This window comes from Kogia breviceps, chromosome 4, assembly GCF_026419965.1.
Source record: "Kogia breviceps isolate mKogBre1 chromosome 4, mKogBre1 haplotype 1, whole genome shotgun sequence".
Taxonomy (NCBI): Eukaryota; Metazoa; Chordata; class Mammalia; order Artiodactyla; family Physeteridae; genus Kogia; species Kogia breviceps.
The window spans coordinates 130081872-130094091 of record NC_081313.1 but is presented as its reverse complement, the minus strand read 5'-3'; the positions used below and the strand labels follow the sequence as shown (position 1 = coordinate 130094091).

The 12220-nt window shown below is 42.0% G+C and overlaps 1 protein-coding gene across 3 annotated transcripts in view; it reads right to left on the bottom strand.

The window, feature by feature from the left end:
- Nucleotides 1-12220, bottom strand: part of CREBRF (CREB3 regulatory factor) — a 68134-nt gene extending 55914 nt beyond the window's left edge. For 2 of the 3 annotated variants that reach the window (XM_067031887.1, XM_059061697.2), the window contains exon 1: nucleotides 12076-12220. The gene's annotated coding sequence lies outside the window, so the exon portion shown is untranslated. The remainder of the gene's footprint in view (nucleotides 1-12075) is intronic. The other variant, XM_067031888.1, reaches the window with a different exon arrangement.

The following is a 12220-nucleotide window of genomic DNA, read 5'->3' as shown; positions in this document are numbered from 1 at the left end:
AATCTAGATGGTTATCCTAATTAGATGTTAATACAATCGGGATATGGATCCTTCTGCCATAACACCTTGTGAACTCTTTATCCCTGGGTCAACCCAATAGTATCCTTTTATCCTCACACTCAGAGTTTAAAAAATAAGGGGGGGTAAATTAGGTTGGCCACAATATTTTAATTAAATAATTAAAACCACATTTTCCTGAGGATCCTGAGGAGCTAAGAAAATATACTAAATCTCAAAAGTGATCTCTCCTTGGAATGCTGTCTTAGATAAAGACACAAGCCCTCTCAGAGAATTTTATTCAATTCTTTTCCAAAGGCTTTGGCCCAACGTTAATCTTTGGGCTACAGAGACAACACACAAGAGCTTATTTAAACCACTTTGGGAACCAATAAGAAAGATCATTAAAGCAGGTTTCTAGATCAGCATGAGGTGAATGGGAAGAGTTTTTATTTCTGAAAACTACTGATGGTTAAGATACTAGTAGGGTCTTGCTGCAGCCTTGATACCTGCCAATTAAGTTGTTCAAAGCACAAGAATAAGAGCATGAGACAGTTTTAGATAGAACCAAAGAATACATTTCTAACCCCAGCCACCTTTGATTACTCCTGGCAACAAATATTCACAGTTTACATTTGACGTAACTGTTTACAGATTACAGAAACACTGCTATACCTTGTCATTTAACAAAACCTGGTGAAGTAATTAGGGTTAGTATTAGCACCCCCCACCCTCTGTCTAACCACTTGTACATTAATTTAGAAAGTTCGGCAAGGACGAGAGTTGTCCAAGGTCTTCCAGTAAATGGATGCCTCTGTACAAACCTATCATCACAAAGACCATCTCTACTCTCAGTGCCTCAAAAGTCATGTCTAGAGGACTCCCGAATCTACCTCTTCATCCTAAACACACCAGTGCACCATCCCTACCATCTGAGATCCAGGTATTTCCCTGGATCGCTCACATACCATGACCTCCGACACAACATACCACCTCCCCAGCCAAACATTCCTATTCTGCCAATAGTATCATCACTCTCAGACATCCAGGCATGTAACACTGATCTCAGCCTTGACTCTTTCCTTCCTCCTCCCCACTTGCTTTGTTATTAAATCATGCCAGTCTCCTTATTGAAAATAAACTGACGACTTACCTTGTACAGAGCATGCATGTACCTGTCTGACTTTGCCCTTCCTACCTTCTCAACCCTTGCTTGGACCTCATCATTCTATTTACCATCCCAGTATTTGCCCTGCATATCTTCTTGCTTCCAGCCTCTCCCTCTCTCCAGTTCTTATGCCCCATAATACAATTATTTTCCCTAAACTACCACATCATATTAGCACTGTGCTCAGAAGTTTTTAGAAACTCCCGTTACTTCTTGGATAATATTCAAAATACTCAGACACAAGGAAACTATCTTTCCAACCCCATCTTCCACTACTCTTTGATAAATATAACATTAGTATTAGTTTGGTCTTACAATTTTCCCCAAAATCCTTGAAGTACTTACAATCCCACCGCACTCCACTAAGGATGTCCAGCAGTGAGACTCCAGCTTTTCATGCCTTTGCCCATAACGTTTTTCCTCTTGCTCCTCCCCAACCCCCTGCCTCTTGTACCAGAGATTGTAAAATTTTGGGGAATGACCATTACATCTCATGTCTGTTTCACTACAGTGACAAAAGCAATGCTATGCCCAGAACAGGCATGCAGACAAGAGTTGACTGACAGCAAACAGAAAATCTCGTAAGACCATAGGTCATTCTGGATAAGGAGTCAAGAGGTACAATGTTCTTCATGTAGAAAGAGTACATTACAAAGAAGTCAGTCATTCAGTATATATTTATTAAGTATCTTTTAAGTGCTCCAAAGTATCTTGTATAAGCTTGTTCATTTGAGTCCTGAACCACTGTAATATCATACAGTAAAAATATTTAACACTGTACTCCTGAATTTTCTTTTAAATTTCCAGGAACAGCAGTGCTTGAATTTCAGTCAATTTTAAAGACCTGAAATAATTTTTGTCTACGAAGGAGAGGACAGAGGAAAGAGTAGGATTAAAACTTATTTAAGGGCTTCCCTGGTGGCGCAGTGGTTGGGAGTCCGCCTGCCGATGCAGGGGAAACGGGTTCGTGCCCCGGTCCGAGGGGATCCCACATGCCACGGAGCAGCTGGGCCCGTGAGCCATGGCTGCTGGGCCTGCGCGTCCGGAGCCTGTGCTCTGCAACGGGAGAGGCCGCAGCAGTGAGAGGCTGCGTGCCACAAAAAAAAACCAAAACTTATTTAAACCAACTGAATCCAGGCACTGGACTAATACATGTTCTTTTTTTTTTTAATTTTAATTTAATTTTAATTTTATTTGGCCACGGCACACATTATGCGGGATCTTAGTTCCCTGACCAAGGATCAAACCCCGTCTCCTGCATTGGGAGCACGAAGTCTTAACCACTGGACTGCCAGGGAAGCCCCTGGACTAATACATGTTGCACCATTCTCTCTCTTTCGCTCTCTCTCTCTCTTATACACACACATTTTTAACTAAGACAAAGTACTTTATCCAGGTTAAACACTGGAGTTTTAAAGAATCATTTCGTTTTTTGAGCTGTTCTGCAAAAATCTACAAGATGTAAAAAGGGAACAGTACAATTAAAGGTAGCAGCATAAAAACAGCAGTGCACGTGAGATCACACTTGAGCTGTCCAGCAAGATTCCAGGGAAACATCCATCAGAGAGGACACTGGGGACATACCCTAACAACTTCAGCGCTCTTGTTATCAGGGATCTGGACCCTTCCTCAAAATTTATTGTCTCTTCCCTCCCTTCTCAGAGTTGATGCTTTTCACAAGTAGCATGAATGTATACTAGAGACAATTTTGAAATTCCCCTCAAATTCCTTCCTAGTGTGAAATGGACTATATAAACCACCAGCTCAGGACTATAGAGGTACAGAGTTTGTGGCGCAGGGCTACAAAGAGGTTGTGAATACAGTTTTGCAGTCATTTCTTTCAAAACTGAGAAAGGCTGGCTGCCTCTTTGGCTCCAATACTCCTAAAGACTTGCTCTTTGAGAAACAAACTCTAGATTCAAGATAAAAGGTTCTGCTTTAAAATTGAGTAATTGTAATTTCATTCCATATTCTCACTTGCCTTCTTTTATTTGTAAATACAAGAATTCCCCCTCTTACTTTGCAGGGATATTGTGATTCATGATAATATGTAAGGAATCTAGCCCTGGCACAAAACAGACAATAGCTGGTGGCTATTTTTTGTTTCCTGATTCCTTCATCAGTGTAAGATGTTCCTGGGATGTGGCTGCTATTGAATGTATGAACCTAAACTCAACTCAGAATCCTAGATTGTCTGAATTCCACACTTAATTATCACAAAAACCCAACTGCCTGGAACTCGGGTGAATAAAGGATATGCAGGCAACACAGGTCATTTAACACCCTCACTTCAGCTCTATGAGGGTGAAATGTTCAACCTGCTGGTTTAATCAGCAAAAGAATCTTTGGAGTCACAAAGTAATTCATAAAGTTGCAAACCAGTCATCTCTATACACAGTAAAGAATAGGTGGATAAATTACAAGGGGAAAGGCTTCTTCAGAGAAATTACTGCTCTTATTGTTCAAAAAATTACATACAATTTATCTCTTTTTTGTAGTATTTATACTGGCTTCACCAAAGAGGCTGAGCAACTCGAGGGAATGGATTTATACAAAATTTATCTTTGTACTCATAATGCCTTACACAGTTTCTAACGAACACACACACATACAAACACACAGTTTAATCTATACTATACTTGTCTCAACAGGGTTCAGAATAAATCAAAGGAGGCAGACTATCCCAACTGCTGGGAAAATATATCTTTGAATAGAATCAGCAGCTCTCAGGAGAGAAATACAATGAGTAAAAACAATCTGGTGCCACCCTTCCATTAGACACTCATAATTCTTATATCCCCCTACAATCAGAAAACAGAATAAAATTCATTTACAGTAATTCATTAGTTTTTAACTTGGGAGATAGAAAATCAGCAAGTTATTATTCTAAGCTATAAAACAAATGTAACAAGGTCCTAATAAGTTCACTCTACCAAGAGTATGTACATTTTAAAACAAGAGACAAAAAACTGAAGGCTTTGTGTTTTTGGCCATGTTGCATGGCTTGCAGGATTTTAGTTCCCCAACCAGGGATTGAACCTTGGCCCCAGCAGTGAAAGCACCGAGTCCTAACCACTGGACCGCCAGGGAATTCCCGAAAAACTGAAGATTTAAAGCAAAGATCTCAAACTGGATTGCAAAGATCTCAAACTGGATTGCAGCCACAAATCAATGCCTACATGAGTTTTGTTCAGCCCACACATTAGTGTTTTGAAAAAATTAAATTTTAACTGCCAGCACTTAAGTTGGAAATTTCATATAAAGTTTCTGTATCCTGTTATCGAATGCCATTCCCTTGGGGGAAAAAAATCAGACCTGACAACATTGGGTACATATTCTTAGGAAGATCACTTGAATTGAAGTGAGAGTTATCACTTGAAATGGGCCTGTGCTTTCCAGCTTGCTCCAATCTCCAACCAGTCCCATTTTACAAGTAGGGAATCTTAAAGATTCTCAAAACCACGGAATTAGCGATAAGCTTGTTTGTGAACACAGCTACCTCGAGGACTGTCATTCTTAACCATTTTGCAACTCGACCTCCAAATGAAAGGGAATGTGAAAACAGGTATTTAAAAGAACTGTACATGAATGTCTATTGCAGCTTAATTCACAGTAGCCTAAAATCTGGAAGCAACCCAAATATTCATCGATTGGTAAATGGATAGACAAATCATAGTACATCCATATAATAACAAGTACTCAATTGATAACTCAAAACAACATGAATCTCAAAAGCATTATGTTAAGTAAAAGCAATCAGACTCGAAAGACACCACATTCTATGATTGCATTTATATGAAATTCTGGAAAAGAAAAAACTACAGTGACAGAAAGTAAATCAGTAATTGGGGCTGGGGTGAAGGGGGGCATGAGGGAACTTTTTGTGGTGATGGAAACGTTCTATATCATGACTGCAGAGGAGGTTAAATAATTGCATACATTTGTCAAAACTAAAAATTGTGTGAATTTATGTAAATTATACCTCAATAAAGCTAGTTCTAAAAAGAGGTGTTCAGAAAATAATATAAAACTAGAGAGAAGAGTACTGCCATCTCTACCTGGGAAAGTTTGGGAAAGTTTCAGGAAAAGGTGAGATTTGAATTGGGTTTCACCACAGAAGAAGTTTAAGGCACATAAGAAGTAAAAAACACAAGCTATAACTAGTAATATTCTGCACTGTAGCCTATGAAAAGTGACATCTCTGAATACAAAGGAAAATGCTTCGAAAAAGGAAATTCATAGAGATGGATAATTAGTACCTAGATAGGTATCAAAGACAAGTTAATCTCACAAGATTTCCCAAGAGGGAATCAATTCAGACATATATTGCTGTTCATATGCAAAATAAACAGTAATGTAAGAGAATTTTTGTTTTTTTTTTTTTAAATAGAGCAAAATGAAAAGTAAGACTCAAAAAAGGTAAAGGAAACCTAAAGAGAGTAAAGGAAGGGATGGCGGCAAGGAGATGAAGTAAAGGTAAGGGACACACTGGGTCAGAATCAAAGGTACCTGGTGACCACAGATGAGAAGACAGAAGGAGGGAGGCGTGTCAGACCTTGATGAGGGGCTAAAAGAAAAGCTAAAAACTAGGGGGAAAGAGACCAAAGTCAGAGCTACAGAGACCTGACAGTGCAAAGCAGGCTCAAGAGAATTAAAGGACAAGGGAAAGCAAAAATGTTCTTTCCTCCTAAATCTCACAAAGTAGTCCCTTCCTCTTCCATCGCCACCTCTGCCTTAGTTGAAGCCTTCTCATACCTAACCCCACCCTACACATCTTGTACACCTTTTAGACTTCCCTGACTTCCTTCACTAGTCTTCAAACCCAGTTCAAATGCCATCTTTTCTGGGAAGCTTCTCCAACTTGCCCAGGCAGTTAGTAGTCCATCTTCCATATTCTCAGGACATGTTGTTCTAAATACTATAATGTTGAACTCAATGTCTGTCTCCTCTACTCGTCTATGGGCAACTCCAGCAGAGGATTCAGTAGTTAAGGATGTAAAACCTTACTAAAAAGCAGTTCAAAAAGCTATAAAGTCTACCTCATCTTTTACAACACAAGTAGGATGTTTGAAGCCTTGCTGTTTAAAGGGTATAGTGAGGGAATTCCCTGGTGGTCCAGTGGTTAGGACTCGGTGCTTTCACTGCCAAGGGTCCAGGTTCAATCCTTGGTTGGGGAACTAAGATCCTGCAAGCTAAGCAGTGAGGCCAGGAAAAAAAAAAAAAGTACAGTGAATCTTCCAAACAAGAGTATATCCATCCTGCCCCTTGTTTCTCCCTATAACATCAAGGACACTTTAAGTTTTGTTTTCATAATGCTTTAAATTTCTTGGTGAATGGCAAACATATAATAGGGAAGAAGGCAAACTGTACCAGGAATGGTGTGTAGCAGTCAAAGGAACTTCCTCTACAAAACAAAAGGGGCAGCTTAAATTTGCCAAGACAAAACATTATCCGGAAGAAAGTAAGTGTCAACAAAGAATCTGAAGAAAACTGAAGGACAAAAAAATCAGCAAGCCCATGACACTTTTGTCAGAAACTTGTCAACGTCAACGTCAACAATACCCAAAGATAAATAAGTGAAAACATGACTTTGTAACAAAAAATGTAAAAGTGGTTTTGGCGTTAAAAGGACAGAATGACAGGATGATCAGAGTTGCTGGGAATTAGTTGGGGAGATGAGTAGTTTAGAAAGCTGTTGGGGGAGGAGAGTTCCAGTATAGATTTTGGAAGGAATGTCATGAACTGGCATTGAAAAGGTATACTGTCATGAAAAGGCACACAAGGCTTGGCTGGCAATGGAATGGGACTGCAGTCACAAAGTACCATTTTCTCTCTCCCTCTCTTTTCTCTTTCAAATCAAAACGGCAAGTCCTGAGACTGACAACCTGCAACAGTGACTAAGCTTCACCTACTGACAGGGCTGGGGCCTGGAGGCCCCTGGAGGGGGTGGCCTTGGCGGGAAGATGGTCTCTCCCCGCCACCCTGAGGCCAGGCTGGCTCCTCTGGGCTTCCAGGGAAGTTCCATCCATCCATTTTCAAAGACGTCAAACCACCCTTCTTCCTATGGGGCCTCCTGTCAGGGCCAGACCAGGGAAGGCTATTTTCTATTCTGGGGACTGTTGTAATTTAAATGATTGTTTTAATAAAAATTCTAAGTTGTAAAAAAAAAAAAAGGCATACTGTCATAAAAAGGCATACAAGGCTTGGCTGGCAGTGGAATGGGACTGCAGTCACAAAGTACCACTGCAGTCCCCTGCATCAAAATCCCTCCACATCTAGCCTTCCCCATTGGGGTAAATCAGACTTATTAGCCAGAATGATTGTACAGTGCTTCTCCCCCAAAGGGACCCTGCTACATAGATGAATAATTATTCCAAACAGCTAAGAAATAAGAGGTTTCACTCACATTTGCTAAACACCCAAAGACCAAGTGTGCCAAGAGCTAATGACAAATCCAAGGACAAAGCACAAGGTCTTTTTGTTGTTGTTGTTGTTGTTGTTTTGTGTGTGTACGTGCGCGCACGGGCGTGCACCTGGAAGGAACATTCAATGAGTCTAACTAATGGAATGTACCTGAAAAAAATTAACAAAAGAATTCAAGGGGTTTTTAGACATCATCAAAACAGCTTCTCTGTAAACTTTCTTACAAGGGTCAATTTTAACATGAAGACTCATTGTATGAGCAGATGGTGATTAATTACTCCCTTCCAACTCAGAAAGCCCAACATCTCTACTAATAGACTGACTTCATTGCCTTCCAGATAAGCAGTTTTTAGCGATTCACTCATTTATTTAAGTAGTTCAGAAGCACTAAAAGGTGTGAGGCACTGGAGATATAGAAATAAGAGGCAGACTCAGACCTCAAGTTGCTCGCTGTTAAGTGGGTAGAGAAATGCTGTAGGGTGGGGAAAGTCCTAATAAAGAGAAACTAAGAGGCAATCACTAAGGAAAAGAAAATTGAATCCAGATTTGGGAGGTGGTTTCAAGCCGCCTGAAGCATTAGCATATTCAAAGTACAAGAGTTTGAGAACACAATAACTAACAATTTCCCAATATCCCTCTGTGAGATAGAAAAACATCCCCACTATTAACAAATTAATAAATTGAATTACTCATAGTCACCCAGGCAAACACAGGTGAACTAGAAACAAGACTGAAGGCCACATGATGCTTTTCAGCTTTAAGAGGTCAATATATTCTCTTTCCTGAACTTTCATGCTCACACTTGAAATCCAGTTCAAATCAACAAGACTGGTGAAATATTACATTAAAACAAAACAAAAAACTACACATGAAAAAGTATTTGCCTGTGTAATATTTTTAGTTACAGCATCTCTGCTTCATTGGGCACTTAGCACCACCTGACATTTTCCAAGGAAGGGGAGGGGCGGCAACCTAAAATTTTGGGGGTCTTGTTTGAAAAAGCACCCCACCTTATTTAGGTAATTCTAGAAACATCTCAGGCAACAACACAATCAATGTGGCTTCCAAATTAAGTGTATGCATGTGTGTATATATATATATATATATATATATATAAAAGAGCTAAATGTGTTGTCTATTCACTTGACCAACTTCTCTTCAAACAGCTGTACAGTTTTGTTATGAATGATGCGTTAAATGCACTTTAAACCTCAATAGGACCATACCCTTGAATATACTAAGGTTCTTAGATACATCTTAAAGCCAAAATTTTTTTCAATCACAATGCATCTCTAAAATAAATAGGACTTAATAGTCCAACATTTGCTTTAAATGGTTTTTCAGGAAAACACCTATTTGCAAATAAAATAAAAATATAGAATACAATGTTGCCATGTGCTCTTACTCTAAAAATTCTTCAAGGCAGGAGATATGTACATTCTGCAAGTGCTCAAATACTACTCGAAGTTCATGTTTATATATGCTGTAATAAGTTAACATCTAAGTACTTAAAACCCAGAGACTGATGTCTTGGTACATGGGTTGACAAACAAATTACAGCCTTCAAATACAGCCTGTTCTTACAAATAAAGTTTTACTGGATTATAGCCCCAAACATATTGTCTATGGCTGTTTTCATGCTACAATTTGCAGACCTCAGTAGCTGTGACAGACACTACATGGCCCACAAAGCCTAAATATTTACTACTTGACCCTGTACAGGAAGTCTGTACAGGTTACCCTATCTTAGAATCATTAGCATCAATGATCTGACAAATTTATGTCCAGTCTAAGAGTTTATCTCCCCTGAAAGACAAACTACTGAATACGGTGAAAGAGGATTCGTCCCCAAAACATCCAAGTACAAACCCACATGGAGACAATCCTCTGCTGAATCAATGAAAATCACGTAGTTGTCAATCTTGACTAAAAACCAAACTTTAAAAGCGAACAGTGAATTTAGTTCTCTTAATCTTCTAAAACTGTGCTACATTAATAGAATCAATATGCAAACTCACTGTATTTTCACTGTCACTTGTATTTAGTTAACCACCACAAGGAGCCATAATTATTCCTTTATTCCTTACACTGGCATCCAAGAACCCACACATGTTAAACTAGTAAACCAGATGAGACATAATTTTTCTAAAAGTTTGTTTCCCCCTTTCATGACAGACAGAAAATGGAAAAGTAAGTGGAGGATCCCAAATCTCTTCTTCTGGATATATTTAGCCTCTTCTATGCTTACTAGTCTAAAAATTCCAAAGATGCTTTATCAATCATATAAAAGAATTACATCCAAATAAGTCTTGTTGGATCTATTTACCATTCTTAGAATAAGAGAAACAATAAGGTAATATTTTTATTTATCATAAAAATTATATTTAATAGCTGAAGTCTATCAAATAATCAGGGATTATATTTTTATACATCATTCTTAAAAGAACTGTGAGTCAATCATATCAAATACAAAAATCGATAAATCATTTATTTACCAATTATTTTTCCCCAATTAACAAAATAGGAGATAATGCAAATTCCTAAATAAAAACAGTCAACTCTTGAATAGCCCCTGCACGATATACCTAAGGCATGTTCCTAACCGTAAGTGTTTAACCAAAGATGCATCAACAGCCTGGTACCCTTGACAATACCATTGCAGTCACAGATTGTAAGTTTATGTTAACATGAAACTAAATTAAGCATCTAATACGGCGGACAAGATGCCAAAATAATCGTGAAGCAAATAAAGTAAAGTAAGTGATTTTCTAATTACTCATACCATTTCCTCTTTCATCTTTGGTGTTTCTCCTAGCTATTGTGGATTACAAGAAAATGGGGAAAAAATATTTAAAAGTACAACCAAGTGACAAACAGTTTACCACAAATCACAAGATTAACAAAATCTTATTTTCTGCCTTTTTTAAAAGAAATAAGTCAGATCTTGATCCTATTTCTCACCTGCAGGGTATTCGCAAAACAGAGTCCTAGGACCTTCAAACCTAAATAATTTTCTCATGGCTCAGTTTTCTCATGAAGCTAATTTAAGTGAGCTACCAATTTATGTAAGCAGGAGGGGCAAATTACTACTAAGCTACGGCAAACACGAGGGGCCTGATCTTTAGAAGGTATCCTGATGAAAAAACGGAGACCCCGCCCAGCCCTTAACTTTCTCGGCTTTTCTAGTCCTGGCTTCCTCTGTGCAAAATCCAGAAAAACATAACTTCCTCCTCACTGCTTCCATCTGAGGCCTGGTGCAGAAATTTAGACCGCTAGTTATCCAAGTACCTTCTTAAGGCTCAAGCTCGCTCAGAAACAGCAAAAAGGTTTGCCTTCTTGGGTTAAAGGAGGGCAATTACAAGGTTTGGCGGCCGGGTTTGTCAGGAAGCGTAAGGCCGAGAAAAAGGGCGAATCCAGAGACTGAGCTCCATCTAGTCCCAGGAACCACCCCCAAGGGGCGGCTAGACTGCCCTCGGTACTTCCCTGCCTCCTCTGCTCGGGTGGGGAGAGCGGTGGGTCGGGGTCAGGCTCCCCTGAGCTACTTCATCGTCCGATATGACTCGCCTTCGGACACCCGAAATGCCCCCGGCCCGGCTCCCTTGCCCTTTGCCCTGTCTCCTCCCCTCTCAGTGACCCACCACCACCGGTCCCCTCCCATCTAACATGGCCGCCCCACCCTGCCCACCCCGGCACAGCCTAACAGCTTGGGGGCCCCGCGGCACCGCCTCCCCCACTCTCATTGGTTTGGCAGCCTTCGTCCGGCTACTCCATTGGATAGCAGGCCCTGCCACTCTGCGCAGAAAGCTCCGCCTCCAAGCCGCTTCAAGCTGCTTTGAGAAGACATATAAACAAATCCCGGGAGGGAGGCCCCCTTTCGCCAGTCGCTGGGGCGGGGACGGGAAGGGGAGCGGCCACCCCCGAGACACCCCTGCCTGGAGCCCCCTAACCCCCAGCCCGCGCCTCCTCGTCTCCTGTCAGCCTGGTTCCAACCTTCGTGGCCCCGGCCCTTCCTCACACGCCCCTCTCTCTCTCTCGTCCTCCCCCGCCAGCCTCAACTCCCCTCCCTTCCCCGGCCCCTCCCACCCTCTCGCTTCTCTGACAGGCCGGTTGCCGGCAGCCACGGCCCCGGGCTCCGAGGCAGCGGTAAAGGGCCGGGCGGCCTGGCAGGGCGGACGCCCGGCACTGCCCACCCCTGGCCTAGCCTGCCTCCCGCCCGTAGCTCCCTCTACCGCCGCCCCGCGCTTTTATATAACCGTCCCGGGCCGGGGGTGGGGGAGGGGAGCCAGAACCCCCGTGACCGGCAGGCAGCAGCCTGCGGCCCGCGCGCCCCCAGACTCTACCCTGATCCTGGCCCCCGCCCCGCGCCGGCCCGGCCCAAAGCCCCGGCGCTGCCACCTCCTAGGCCAGCGGCCCTCCTCCGCCCCCCGCCCGGCTCGTCCCCTAGTCCTGGCCCCTGCGGGCTCCGGGTGGCGGGCAGCGGAGCTCACCTGTGGGTGTGGGGGTGGCTCAGGGGCTGGGTCCGGTTCCGCTGCAGGGGCCGCGGCCCCTCTCCATGCTTCCTCGGGTTTGTTTTGTTTATGTCCTTCCTGACGGGTTCCCGGAAATCGCGTGACTCGCCCCCCTCACGTGGGC